The sequence below is a fragment of the Ochotona princeps genome, chromosome 17 (genome assembly GCF_030435755.1).
Source record: "Ochotona princeps isolate mOchPri1 chromosome 17, mOchPri1.hap1, whole genome shotgun sequence".
In the NCBI taxonomy this organism is placed as follows: domain Eukaryota; kingdom Metazoa; phylum Chordata; class Mammalia; order Lagomorpha; family Ochotonidae; genus Ochotona; species Ochotona princeps.
In genome coordinates this window covers 25,057,646-25,072,897 of record NC_080848.1, presented here as the reverse complement: position 1 = coordinate 25,072,897, position 15,252 = coordinate 25,057,646, and positions in this window count along the sequence as shown.

The window sequence follows — 15,252 nt, the reverse complement described above, 5'->3', positions numbered from 1 at the left end:
AGCTGAATGATCTTTGGAAAGATACTTTGCATATCTGAATCTGCTTCCATGTCTATAAAGTACAGATAGTGACAACCATCCCTACAGGGTGAATAGGAAGGCTCAGTGCATTAAGATACAGGAAAATGTTCGTACATAGTCAATGTTTAGTAAATGACTTGGTCAAACTCTAGGTTTGGGTCATATGCCCAACTTGTCCATTTTTAGCTTAGGTCTGCAACTGAAGACAGTATCCTACCTCCCCTGTGTGCCACTTTCAGCAAAGAACAGCAGGACAGGGTGCCAAAGCATGAGCAAGCTTTTGGCAGACAACTGGCAAGGAGGGTGATCACAGGACCTCCATGCAAAATTTCAACAACTGAATACGCAAATGACATTCATCCAAATTGGAATGGCACCCAAGTGGATTTTGGAACCACAATGACCACATCACAGCTGGACTAGGGAAGTGAGGTTGTCCAGCCAAGGATTTTATTATTTTTATTTAAAAGTGTGAATCATCAAACAAATATAACTCTTCTCAGCCAGGTGTTGTATTCAGATTCCTCATCAACTTCTACTTCTTTGGCAGCCAAGCAGAAAACAGTGCCAATGAGAAATTGTTCTGGGCCTGGAGAGATCTCAGAAGTCAATATCTTAGCAGTTGGAGCAAGTTCAAGACACTGGAAATATTACTTAAACTCCCTGGGAATCTGTTTCTTCACATGTAAAATAGGATAATAATGGGAAATGTTGCTTAGGTTGTTGTCAGGACTAAATGAGATGATGTGAGAAATGTGTTTGGAAGAGAACCCAGCACAGAGCAAATGCTTGGGTGTGTGTTTGCTGTAGTGATAATAATCAGTGTGCTAAGGCCTTTGGGATTCTCCAAAGCATCATGTTCTTACTCGGCTTTAATAAGCTGATACTCTTTTTGGAGAAAAATCTGCACTTAGCAAATGAAGTGATGAAACAATGTTTGAAGTACATGATACCTGAACAGGATTCCTCTTGGCTCGATGACGGGAACTAACTATCAGCAGAAGGAAACATTAGAGCTAGGTAGGACATGCTGGAAACTTAAGAGTCAAAGTAATGGCTAGGAAAAATGGATGATAAATGGCTTGGTAATATTGTCCAGCCTGTCCTGATGTCTTTAATGAACCCCATCAACTTAGATATTCATTCTCTCTCTCTCTCCACACACACACACGCACACACAATTCACACGCACACACAATTCACAAGCACACACAAAATCTGGTTTTGCTTAAACTGCTTCATTTTACCCATCCTGTACATCAAAATTCTGATCTCTGGGACACTAACTCTTGTGGCTTAGCTGTTATTTTATCCTAGCTTTGCCCCATTAGCTCAACACATAGGTATTATCTTTTTTAACAGTTACTTATTTGAAAGCCAGAGTTAGAGAGGAAGAGAAACACAAAGATCTTTCAACCCCTGATACACTCCCCGAGGGTGGGGCCAAGGCAAAACCTAAGTCTCCCACATGGGTGCATGGACCTAATTACTTGAGCTATTTTCTGCTACTTTCCCAGTCACATTGTCAGGGAACTGAATTAAAAATGGAACAATGAGGGGTTTAACCAGTGCCCATATGGGATGCCAGCATGGTACCTGGTGGTTTAGTCTGCTATGTCACAACTCTGGACAGATATTTCTAGGTTTTTAATCACAATTCCCCACCTAACTATGGTTTAAAGTGACAGAACCTTGAGGAAGCACAGCAACATATTGAATCCAAGTTCCCAGTATTCCTTTTCTAAATATTACATCCACAGAAAGCCCAGGAACAGCATGTGAAACTCATGGAACAGGATCTAGCATGTTCTTCAGGGAGTCACTGTTAAGTTTGATATCCAGACATCTACATCTTTGAGTCTAAGTGTTTTTTCTTTACCTGCTGCGCTTTTCTTTAAAGATCTATTTTTTTTTTAGATTTTATTTAATTTGAAAGGCTGATTTATAGACGGGGAAGGAGAGATAGATATTATCCATCTGCTGTTTTACCCCCGACACATGGCCACAATGGCCTAGGCTAGGTTGGTCTGAACCAGGAGCCGGGAGTCTCCTCTGGGTTTACCATACGGGTAACAGCATCCCAAAAACATGGGTTCTACTTTGCTACTTCTCAAGGCACATTAGCAGGCAGGTGCATCAGGAGTAGAATAGCTGGGACTCAAACTGTCCTCTACATAGAATGCTGGCTCCGCAGGTGGAAGCTTACTCTAACCACATTCTACCACATCACAGCACAGGCCCTCCTTGTTTGCTTCTGTGAACTATAGGTCTTGCACTGTTTTAGGACTGACATTTTGCTCATCTGACATTGCTTGGATGTTTGCTGACCTCCACTGCCTCCCTACATGCTGGGATGTGTTGGAGGAGTTGCCCAGTACTGGAATAGCTCAAGCCCACTATTTTCAGATGCTCTTTTGGAGACTACCCACAGATTTTATCATAGAGAGAAAATCAAGTTCCTTAGTTGTCTCTGAGGAAGTATAAGCTTTGGTTTATTTTTGCCTCTCATAAGACATCTTTTTTCTTGTCCATTAGTGGAGGCCAGATTAAGGCTCAGTACAATGCTTCTAAGATCTGGTTGGAGAGGAAAAAAAATCCAACTTGCTGACTAACATGCATAATTTGGGAGTGCTCAAATCAAAATTCTGGTCAATCTTGAGTTGAGGTGATCTTAATTTTGTCATTTAGGGTCCTCGTCATGTTTACAATGTTAGACATCTCATGGCCAGCATGCAAAAGGAAATAGGACCTTGTGAATGTCTTTATATGCCATGAGGTTAAGCTATTTGCTCTCCAGAACAAGTCCTAAGGCAAGTTCTGTTACCTGATTTGTGTGGATGAGTAAATGCATGTTGAATAATTTGTCTAAAACTACAAGGGAGGTAAGTGTCAGGGAATGATTTCTGGAGTGGGTGTGGTTAATCCAAGCTCTGGAGGAGGTGAGGAATTTCAATCATCCCACAGAGAAGGAAGGGAATTCCCTGCATTAGCTTTGGCAAAGCCAGACATCTGAACGGGAACAAAGATGACTTAAGTTGTGAATCTTCTTCTAATCTTTATGTTATGGGTCATGTGAACGTGGGCAAATCCATACTTATTTCTCTACTTCATGGTGGTTCTGGGAAGATAAGATGAAACAATTTATGTAAAGAAGCTATGACAATGCCTAGAATATAGGAGACACTTAAAATGTACAGTCATCATCATCACTATCAGTGTTACAACTACTGTCACCAACACTGTCATTATCTTTAGCACTAATATCTGCTTTGCACAGAAAAATGAAAAAGGACATTAAAATGTTGTACTTCATTTTATCACAGTGGAGCTACAAATGTGAATTTTTCCCTAATGAATGCAAGGTAACTGCTGCAGGCTTCACTGAGTCCTGACTCTGGATACTCCAGAGTCCCAACCTTCAGAGAACTGAAAGATGACTTATAATGGAAAAGCACAGACATTTCACCAATTTCTCCAGGCAATGAGGTTTACATTTACAAAAGCCAGCTATATGTTGATTACTCTCACACTGACTGCATGTGGAAACTGTAACAGGAGGATTAAGATCTCCAGCTATGTGTTATCGAAGGGAGGGGGCACCCAGCCTGTTGGCACAGCCAGGAAAGCCTCTGCTTACAACTCCAGTATCCCCTATAGATGCCAGCACATGTCCAGGCTGCTCTACTTGTGATTCAGATCCCTGACAATGATGATGATGATTCAAACAGTTAGACCCCTGCCACTTATATAGGAGACCCAGATGGAGTTCCTGGCCCCTGGCTCCTGGCTTCAGCCTGGCCCAACCATAACTATTGTGGCATCTGGGAAATAAACCAGCTCTTGCAGGGTGTGTGTGTGTGGGGGGGGGTGTTTCTCTGTTATTTTGACTTTCAAAATAAATTGATCAGAGATTTATGAATATGAAGGAAATAGTAAAGATCTAAACTTCTATTCATGCCTAAATGAGAAGAGAGCACCCATTTGTAACTGCATATAAAGTTCTCGTATATATCTATATATATTCAGTCTTACTAAGCCCCACAGGATAAAGGAATTGAGACAAAGACACTGCTTAACGTTGATGACTGGTTTTGCCAGCAGAAATATATGAGCTGTATTAGTTTTATAAACACTTCTGAGAGCTCAACCCCTAAGGAACACAGCTGCTGCAAATCTGGTGGTTTCCAAGCAGCAATCATGATGTTGATAAAAAATCACCACAGCCTGTCAGTGTAATTTTATTGCCATCAAGATTAGGCTACCATCAGCCCATTTTCTTACAGACTCCATTATTAACTGCTGCATCAAAGGAGAATTCTGGAAATTGGGGAAAGACTGATGGTTACCATCAAAACTGCTCTCTCCAATAGCCATTCTCTCAGGTTCTGACACTTTTCCTACACATCTACTTAACACTTTTGATACAGAGAAAACTGCTTCAAATGCATCCCAATTCATTATTCCAAATGTTCTCAGAGGAACATGATTTGTGACATGTGTGGGACTTAGGAATATGAAAGATCACTACTTCTCGGTATAAGCGTCTTTTATGGGAATCTGAAATCTTATTCCTGTACCTTAAAATATGTGAATCAGAAGGACTATTTACACAAATATTGCCACAGGGATGCCTACACACCCATCCAACACTTGGAATAGATCACACTCCTGTCCAGCTGCAAGGTTTAAGTAAGGGCCTTTCTTCCTCAACCCTCCCGCCCAGTCTCTCCCTCCCTATGCATCCAGAGGTCCACGAGGGACAAGACAGAATCCTCAATCATTGAGAGAAGTCATCTTCATAGGCTGCAGCATTACTCCCAGAAGAGCTGATGGAAAACATGTCCTGGGCGCAGGGAGAATGATGAGTGATTAGACAGAGCTTGTAATGCACTGTTGAAACTAACTTCACCAATTGCTTGTGTATCCAATCATCATGTACCCATGCAGTTCTACTTCCTTACCTGGTCCAGGATGGGTTCTGAGCATTCAGATGGCAGTTTCCAGGCAGGTAATCACTCCCCTACAGCCAATCCTGAGTAGCCAACCTTTGCCAAATTTCCGTAATGCATTTAAGGTACCGAAGTGATGTTTCTGAACTTGGAGTTGGGAAGGAAGGCAAACAAAAGGCTCTCGTGAACCGGTGTGGAGCAGTGGCTCCAGTGCACTGCTCTCACAAGGCCCTTGTCTTTGGCTAACTCTAGCACTCTCCTAAGTATGGTACGCAGATGTCAAGATCTCTCAGTCTTGGGGATTCTCTCTTTTTCTTCCTGAGCTTATTTTCTCTAAAAGTCAAAGTTCTTGTTGTGTCTATACTCTTAATAATAGGCCTGAGAGGGACATTTTGAACAAGTCAAGAAACCTTTGGAAATACATTCAAAAACCTGGCAACTTCTTCTAGAAGAACAGAGATAATTCATCCCCAGAAACCTAATAGTCTGTTCCTTTCACTTGGAGAACAAAAATGTTTTCACTCTTCAGAATGTATCACTGTCTCCCAAAATGAAGCAAGAGAGATTTCCCTAAACTCACACATCCAGACATACAGGGAAAAGGAAAAAATAAAAACACAACTGGAATTTTTAAAACAAAACTGTCTCCCATAAGACTTAATAGATACATTACAAGAGCGATTTCTAGCATTAGGACAGTCAACTATGCTGCTAAAAGGTAATATATTTTAAATTGTACTATGCAAACCTGCATTTTTATTTGATATGAGTATTTCACTTCCTAACACATTTGTGTTGAAGTGCTCCCCATAATTCTGAATCCATTTCTCCCTCCAATTCTATCCATTTTTGATGCGTAAACTGTATAATGTCAAAAACATGCAAATTTACGACTACACTGCCTTTCTGGTGGATTGGTTCCTGTATCACTATAAATGTTTTTTAAATATCTCTAGTGGGGAAAACATTGCAGTACAGTGTATCAAGCTGCCTCTTAGGATGCTTGCATTCATAGTGGTTTAAGTCTCAGCTACACTACTTTGATCCAGCTACCTGCTAATGCACCTCGGAAGGCAGCAGGTATGATCTGAGTGCCAGAGTCTGTTATCCATGTGGGAAACCTGGATAGAGTTCTTGGCTACCGCCTCTAGCCTGGCCCAGCCCTGGCCCTGGGTGTTGCAGACATTAAAGAACGAACCAGGGGATGAAATATTTCTCTCTTTCTGTGTGTGTGTGTGTGTGTGTGTGTGTGTGTGTGTTACTCACACTTTCAAATAATTAACCTTTTAAAAAAATCTATTAGTGACTTACCTTAAGATACATTTTGTGGGCCTGACATGGTAGCCTAGTGGTTAAAGCCCTCGCCTTGCATGCGCCTGGATCCCATATGGGCACTGGCTCTAATCCTGGCAGTCCCACTTCCCATCCAGCTCCCTCATTGTGGCCTGGGAAAGCAGTCAAGGGCGGCCCAAGCCTTAGGACCCTGCACCTGTGAAGGAGACCTGGAAGAGGCTTCAGGCACTTGGCTTCGAATCAGCTCAGCTCCAGCCATTGTGGCCACTTGAGGAGTGAATTAATGGAAGGAAGATCTTCCTCTCTCTTCCTCTATGCATATCTGACTTTCAATAAAAATAAATAAATCTTTTAAAAAGATATATTTTGTGATATTACTATAGCTGTTCCAATTTTCCTTAGACAGTCTTTTTGCTTCCAACCTTTCTGCACTTAGGTTATGTCTTTTGCGAAAAACATAGTTACATGTGTTTTTTAACCTGGAAATCCCAGTTTATTAGCTAAATATGAGGTAACTTCAAGAAGTTTATAAAAGATACTCTGAATTGTTGATGCCTCCTTATATTTATACCATTTACATTTCAGGCAGCTACTGATGCATTTAGAACTAAATCTATTTTCGTGTTCTTTTCTCCAGCCTCCTATACAAGAGCTTAGTATATTTTAATCAATTCTACTCTTTATTAACTTGCTAATTATATATACTTTTATAAATCCTTTCATGTATTTCCTTGTAATAAAAACATGAATATTCAATCTATTAGTCTGTTATACATATAGATTTTTATTACTTCTAAGACTGCAAGAAATTTAAAATTACTCCCTGATTTCTATGCTAGTTTTATTTTAATTATATAAATATTCTAAACTCCACATCACATTCTTGTGTTGTCTTATATAGTCAACACTTACATAAAACCAAATTCAATCTTTGTTTAGCTCTGTTATTTTCTGCATTCTCCTTTGCTCATCTGCAATGAGTTCACTTCTATTCCATTATCTCAGTTAGTATCCTTTTAACCATGAGTCAATATCTGACTGTCCTACCACGCAATACTCTTTTTTTACTTTTATTTTTGCTTTTTAATTATTAGCTATTATATTTTTTCATGTATGGTCACTGGTCATGGAGATACATTGTGTCAGCAAGAGTCATAGCAATGATTATCTGAATGATATCCTCACATGCCTTGAACTCAATTTTGTACCTAACAAGTACAGGAAGGGAGGTCGTGGTGTAGTCTTTCACTCCTGTTTTAGGAATGGTCTTTAGGAATGGGTGGGACTTCACTAGGTTTTATTGCTTTTATTGCTTGCAACTAATTCCACGTATCTCCAGAAGGGCCAGTATTCGAAGTACATGAGCTACTTATGGCACAGATTGAAAGAGGGCCTCCTAAAGTTCTGATACTACATTCTGCTGTTGGCCCTACCAGCAACAGAAAGTTCTGGCATTTACCAGGCATCTATTCTTGAAAGATTCTGAATTTCAAATTTCGCTTCATATCCCCAGGAGACTGTCTCAGCTCCACGTAGCTTCTCAGCATCTTTGCCTTGCATTATTAATCACCAAAAAGCCGCAGAGGAACCATGAAACGTCCATAACGGGCTTCTCTCTCAATCCTTTCCTGTTAGGTTCTTTAAGCCACCATTTGCTTTCATCTCATCCCTACTTTCAAACAGCTACATTTAATTTTTCTCTTATGGTTATTCTCTGTAGGGTGGCTGGTCTGACAAAAGCTAAGGTATCCCAGTCAGAAATGGAAAAACCTTTTATTTTCCTGAATGTACGATAGTGAAAAAAGAGATTTCACATTTTCCTCATGATGGAAATATTCTTTGTGTTTAATAAGTTATCTCAAAGAATCCTTGTTTTCTTTTGCCCTTGTTTGCTGGCACTCCTCAGGATTTCTATTTGAGCAAGCCAACCCTACATTGTCTTAAATATTACCCAAAATGCTGCCTACATTCTGATGAATTCCAAGTTTGTATCTCTATTCCAGAACATTCCTCTGGGCTTCAAATTCATACTTTGAACACTTTATTGAACAACTCTTCAGTTGTTCTAGAACTTAGCACACCAAATATTGATACCATCATCTTTTTCTCACTAATATTAATGTATTTTTCTCTTTTCCCTATATTAATAAAGCAGCTTATCCTGGGAACCTATCTTAAGCTATGTACTCAGAAATCTATCTTATATTTTCTACCTTAGATTTCACATAACTTATTCAGTCATATATATATATATATATATATGCTGACTATGTATATGTGTATGCATGTGTGTGTAAATTGCCACAACTTTTCTGACAAAATGCATCTCTATAAAAACTTACCAGGCATTCAAAAATATAATAGGTAATGACTAAAAAGTAGAACTTTCATCCACCTCTCCTTTCCATTTCTCTCCACAAATGCCATTACCTCTCTGCAAATGCCACTACAACCAAGGGTAGGCCAGGCTTAAACTAGGATCCAAGAGCTCCACCACAGGGGTAGCAAGGAAATAAACACTTGAACCATAACATGCTCTCTCCCAGGATGTACTTTAGCAGGAAGTTGCCATCACTGCTGCCACCCAGGGTCTGCACTGGTAGGTAGCTAAACTCAGCAGCCAGATATGGCAAAATCTGCCAATCCACTGTGGGATGCTGACCTCTTCACTCCGAGTCTTACCCAGACCACTCTGCATGTGGTCATTTTCATTAGCCCATGTTTGAATACCTACACACGTAGCTGGGAGACGATGACAGGCGACTACTGTGTCCTTGTTCAATTCAAAGTTTCCAGCAGGTACATGACTCTTCTAACAGAAGCTACCAGAATAAAGTGGGCAATCCTCTTTTCTCTTTGGGAACAGCTACTTACTACTCTTGAGTCACTCATTTCAAGGAAGGCATGCTTTTGAATAACTACTATGTGTTTGTCCTTCACCAACAGCCATGACAGGAGCCTTCAGTTGCTGCCCAAGCATCACACTACATCTGCAGCAACAGCAGCCAAGCAAGAACCTCTCTAAGTAGCTTTTACACAAACATTTCAATCTGTCACGCTCCCTTCCATGGGTGAAGGAACTGTAAGTGAAGTCTTTGGCTCTTGGAGAGTTATGGCACAATTCTTGGCTCACCTTGATAAATATTGATCTTGTATAAATTACTCAGGAGAGGCAGACGATGGTTCTCTGGGCAACACACACAACCCCCACTCCCCTTGATGCAGACATAAATCATTTATGAATAGAGTCCCACATGCTCTATGAATAAGTCCCTTGGATTCCAAGATGACTGATACTCAAGTACTTTTCTCATTGGAGCACAGACCTAAATTGAAGCAAGCAGTCAGACTACATGGAGTTACAATGTCCTTTTGTTCGTAGCGAGGTGAGAGATGCATAATAGGCTTTCAAGGGTAAACACGGCGTGTTTCAAAATAAACACTGTTAAACACGACTGCACATTTGCACCTTTAATAAAGCTGAGGGCAGGGGGACAGCTCTTTAGAAACTTCTCATGTCATGCTCATTCCATTTTCAGTTGCAGTCACGGGTGGAGAGGGGAGGCTTGCTGTGTGGATGTGTGTGGACTGGTGGAGAATTCGTTTTCTTTGACAACAGTTGAATTGAGCTTTTGGTTTCATCTAAATGTTGTGAAAAGCACAATAAAGTCTGTGTGTGTGGCGAGGAGTCATTAAAATAAAGAAGCCAAGGGCAGCAGACATGGGCTTTCTGAGACTCTTGTGGGCAGATTAATAATGAAAGTGTTTAACCTCCGGGGACCATCACTGACAGGACGCGAGGGGCGATAAAAAGACAGACGGACAAACAGCTTGTGTTCTCTTGCGGGAGCTGGAATTTGTCACTAGAGCTCACACAAAGGCTCAAAACACAGGAGCTCCGAAGGAGCCAGAAGAGAATGGGGCTTTTACACTTTTAAGGATCTCTTTGCTTTCTCCTCCCTCCTTATGTTTGTCTTTTTAATTCTTTTTGCTTTTTATGCATTTTTGTTTTGTTTCTTTTACAACTGCATAAACTCACAGAAATTCCGTTTTTAGGAATTGATCAGCAGTAAATAATCAGAACTCAGACACAAATATTTAACAATTATATTATAGGACTATATATTTTTTAAAAATGCAAAACCGCTTAATTACACAATAGGAAGTTAAACAAATTATGACACCTTGCTCTAAAGAAGAAAAATGTAACAGCTAGGGGCCAGGAGCCAGATCTAAAAATGCTAGATATTAGGCTGCCAAATGGATTAAGCTTACAAAACAACTTTTACAGTGTGATTCCATTTAAACCAAATAAAACAAAACCACAATATCCTGTACAGAAACACAGATACAGCTTGTGATGATTATGTCTCGGGAAATTAAACATCACTTCTTATATTGTGATGGAACAGATCAATTTCTACTGTAAGGAATTGATTTTTATATTATAGCACAGCAGGCTATAATTTTTGCTAATTGAAAAATTTTAAACTGATTTTATCTTTCAAATCCAAAGTTAACTGTTATCTTAAGCAGTCAGGAACTCTCTCATCTCTGATACAGAGTAAGCTTTATTTTTTAAAGATTTATTTATTTTTATTGTCAAGTCAGATGTATAGAGAGAAGGACAGAGAGGAAGATCTTCCGTCCGATGATTCACTCCCCAAGTGACTGCAACTGTCACAGCTTAGCTGGTCCAAAGCCAGGAGCCAGGAGCTCTTCCAGGTCTCCCATGTGGGTACAGGATCCCAAAGCTTTGGGTCGTCCTCCACTGCCTTCCCAGACCACAAGCAGGGAGCTGGATGGGAAGTAGGGCTGTTGGGATTAGAACCGGCGACCATATGGGATCCCGGTGTGTGCAAGGCGAGGACCTTAACCACTACACTATCATGCCGAATCCCCAGAGTAAACTTTTTTAACACGTTTGCAACACCTGCTGCATAATGGTGCAACATTATGGTAAGAACACTTGGTTTGTAATGAGACTTACGTTCAGATTCAACTCTACCCTTTTGATGTTACCACTCCTAATGCAACATTTTCCTTTCTGCAGAATGGAAAAAAAATACAATGCTCCACAGGCTCCTTGAGAGTTGTAACACCAGAGGTATTAATACACACGTGGGTGCTTGTATCATGCATCCCTCAACACTTTCACACGCATGAGAGCAAGGTCTACTACTCTTACGAATTTATCCAATAGCTAGAGCACAGACAACTATTGCATGTAAGGCATTGTGTAAGCTCGAAACAAATAACAATGAGCAAGGAAAACAGCCTTAATTAAAAGAAGGTATCACACAAACAAAACCAAGTAATTCTGCACCAGTGATGTAAGTGGCTGGAAGATCATGAAAGTTTCTGTAGCAAACTCAGACTCCAGCAGAGTCTGAAAGGATGAACAAACTCATCAAGCAAAGACAAGGAGAGAACTGGAAGAGGATGTCACATAGAGAGGAAACGTATGAGCAAGAACCACTATGAGCATTAAATGGGTTCAATATGGTTGGAACCTTGAGGATGAGGAGAGGCAGGCAAAATTGGAAGCTTCACACCTCACCATTTTTCCATGCCTTGCTGGCCCTCCAGAAAAAACAGCAGGGGCTCCCAATACCACAGAAGTTTAGAATTTAAATGTCTCCCCAACAACCCCAAATCAGCAGATGCTGAAAAGTAACAGTCTGAAGTTCAAAGATGCAGCATCATCTTAGCTCAGAGCTTAGCTCCAGCAGGCTCCGAAGTCCCCGAGTCCATTTGGCATCCATCAGAGTTAGGACACAGGACAAAAAGCATGTTCTAAGCTGGGATACCCAGAAGACTGGAAGGTTGGAGGTGGGGTTAGGGTGAAGGGATGGTGAGATGCATTTTGTTTGCACTGGGAGATATGCTGGGGAAATCAGTTACATCAACTCAGCCACAACCTTGGTGCAAATGGACCGGGCTGTTAAGAGTCAGGAGTCAGAGAGAGGGGAGATATATATATATACAGCATCCCAATCCCAGGAACTTTAAACAAAGAAGCTTCTGACTCATATGGAAATTTCTGACATTAATAAATGCATATAGACATATATTCTCATAGACAAGCTGACCACAAAGTGAAGATGTGTTAAATATACATTGACAATATGATACTAGATTTTCCACCTTTGCCTAATACCTAAAATGCCATGATACACTTAAATAGCAGAACGCTGGATTTGGATTGTTGCTGAAGGACTATACTGTTGTAATAATATAGGGGGAAACAGTGGGTGGGGGAGAGGAATGGGGAGAGCTGAGGGAGCTAGACAGGGGAATCCCTATACCTACAACATCATATCATGGAAAGCCGTAAACATTTTTTCTTCACATAAAAGCAAATACAGAGAGAGAAGACAGAGAGGGAGATCATCTGTATCTATAATTGGATATTGTAAATATCTAAAATGAAAAAGGTTTACTGCATGTGAGCAAGTGACATAATAAAAAGGTCGAGTGTCATAGAATTGCAGCCTCAGTGGGCTTTTGAATTCACCACGTGACCAGTTGCATTTCATGAAGGAGGAAACTAGGAGCAAGGGATGGTGGACTCCAGCCGTCCATCAAAGAGACTTGCATAAATTGACTCAACAAGTGCCTCCAGACTGCTCGCAGTGCTCCACCCGAGAAACAGGCTGATGGCGGAGCTCTTTCCCTGATGTAGAGAGAGCGAGTGATCTTATCTCTAAAGAACATCACCTGTGAAGAGTGAAGAAAGGGGCTCAGGAAGCCCTCACAGCACACAGCCCTGAACAAAGAATCCTTTTTTGCAGGAACAGAAGAGGGAAGATCACACTGTAGAGTTACCAGGACACACAAACTGTAGGTAAACCAGCTCAGGCAAGATAGGGATTGGTCAGAAGGCACCAACAGTTTCTCCAGAGTTACAGAATACCTAGTCAGGACATAAACTGCCCTCACATGGATCTCATGCCTGAGCAAAAACGAAACTTGAAAATGAGAGAAATTCCTTTCTCAGGACACCACAAACAACTCAAAAGTGCATCATGCATTCAAGCTTCTCAGAATTTCTCTACAGGAAAGGGAAGAAATACTGATGTGGCTGTTAACCACATAATTTAGATTTGTAAAGAAAGAAATGAGGATTAAGCAGCACAAGTGGGTGAGCATGCCTCTTGTATTTGCTAATTAACAATTTTACTTAATTTCCACAACATGGTGTGGACATGATTTCCTCTATTTTATGGATATGAAAGCTTGAACTTTGAAGAGATTAAGTGACTTTTCCAGGGGCACAAAGCCAGCACTGGATTCAGGGTTTCATTCCCACCCGACATCCAAGGCCAGTGTCTCTTCTGTTATTTTCTCCCAAAAACTCAAACAGGAAATCCAAAGATATTGGAATATGTATAATTCCATGACTGAAGATTAAAAAACTGTAGTTTACAAAGTACAGCTAAATGTTCCTTGATATGTTATATAGAAACCAACAGAGAAAAGTAAAGCAATAAACACTATATACCCTGTGACCCAGATTCCACTATTATTTGACTTTCTTTGCTTTCTTAAGGCAGCTCTGTTGCCTTTTTTTAAAGATTTATTTATTTTTATTGCAAAGTCAGATATACAGAGAGGAGGAGAGACAGAGAGAAAGTTCTCCTGTCCATTGTGGTCACTCCACGTGACGACAACGGTCACTTTGAGCCAATCCAAAACCAGAAGCTTCTTCCGGTTCTCCCACACAGGTGCAGGGTCAGAAGGCTTTGGGCCTTCCTGGACTATTTTCCCAGGCTACAAGCAGGGAGCTGGATGGGAAGTTGAGCAGCTGGGATTAGAACCGACGTCCATATGGGATCCTGTCATGTTCAAGGCGAGGACTTTGGACAGGCCCAAAGATGACTACTTTTTAAAAAGCAAAATTCTGGGCCCAGCGTGTTAGCCTAGTGGCTAAAATTCTCACCTTAGATACGCTGGGATCCCATACGGTACCAGTTTGTGTCCCAGCAGCTCCATTTACCTTTTAGCCTCCTACTTGCGGTCTGGGAAAACAGTAGAGGACTGCCAAAGTCTTGGGACCTTGCACCTACATGGGAGACCTAGAAGAAGCTCTTGGTTCCTGGCTTCAGATCAACTCAGCTCTGGCTATTGTGGCCACTTGGAGAGTGAACCAGTGGATGAAAGTTCTTGCTCGCTCTCTCCTCTCTGTAAAATCTGCCTTTCCAAAAATAATAATAAATCTTAAAAAGCAAAACTTTGACTATATAATCAGTAGCAATTATAAGAAGTCTACACGTAATTATAAAGACTTATGCCTATATAATTTTAAAGAATTGTATAAATCCTGATCCATAAATTCTGTAACAAAGTACATGTATTTAGCTCTATATAGCCAAGACCGAGCTGATTCCAGGCAGAGCTGGCCCTTGATGTGTCTTTCCTGAATAAATGGATAGCATAATTCCAGTGAGTAAAATTAAGTTTAGCTAACGAAACTAAAACACTCTGATAAATTAAAAATAGAGGAGCGTGTGCTTGCAAACTCTACGTGTGCTTTGATTTTCCCAAGTCCTATAGAAAATTAAATCCCAAAGATCTCAAGATGTAGCACGATGGTACCAGGAGTACTGCAATCCAACATAATCATGTTATCTAGTGGGTGGGCTCAGTGAGAAGTCTCTAAGTCATTAGGGGTTTGCCCCTGTCAGGTAGTCTCACAAGAGATTTGGCCACAGAAGCGAGCTGGACCTAGCAGCTCCGTTGCCTAGGTGACTGTCTACCCTTCCTCCACACATGTTCCTTCCCTCCCATCAGATGCTAAATCAGGGGCTCACCCAATCTTGAACTAAAGGGAAAAAACCTGAGCTGAAACAGGCCTTGGGCCTTTGTGTCTTGTCTTGGGTGTTTGTTACAGTAACAAAGCACTGATCGATACAGTGTACCACAAATGGAAACGACCACAGTTCATCAGGGATCAATAGACTAGAGGGCTGTTGGTTTGGTAAACACA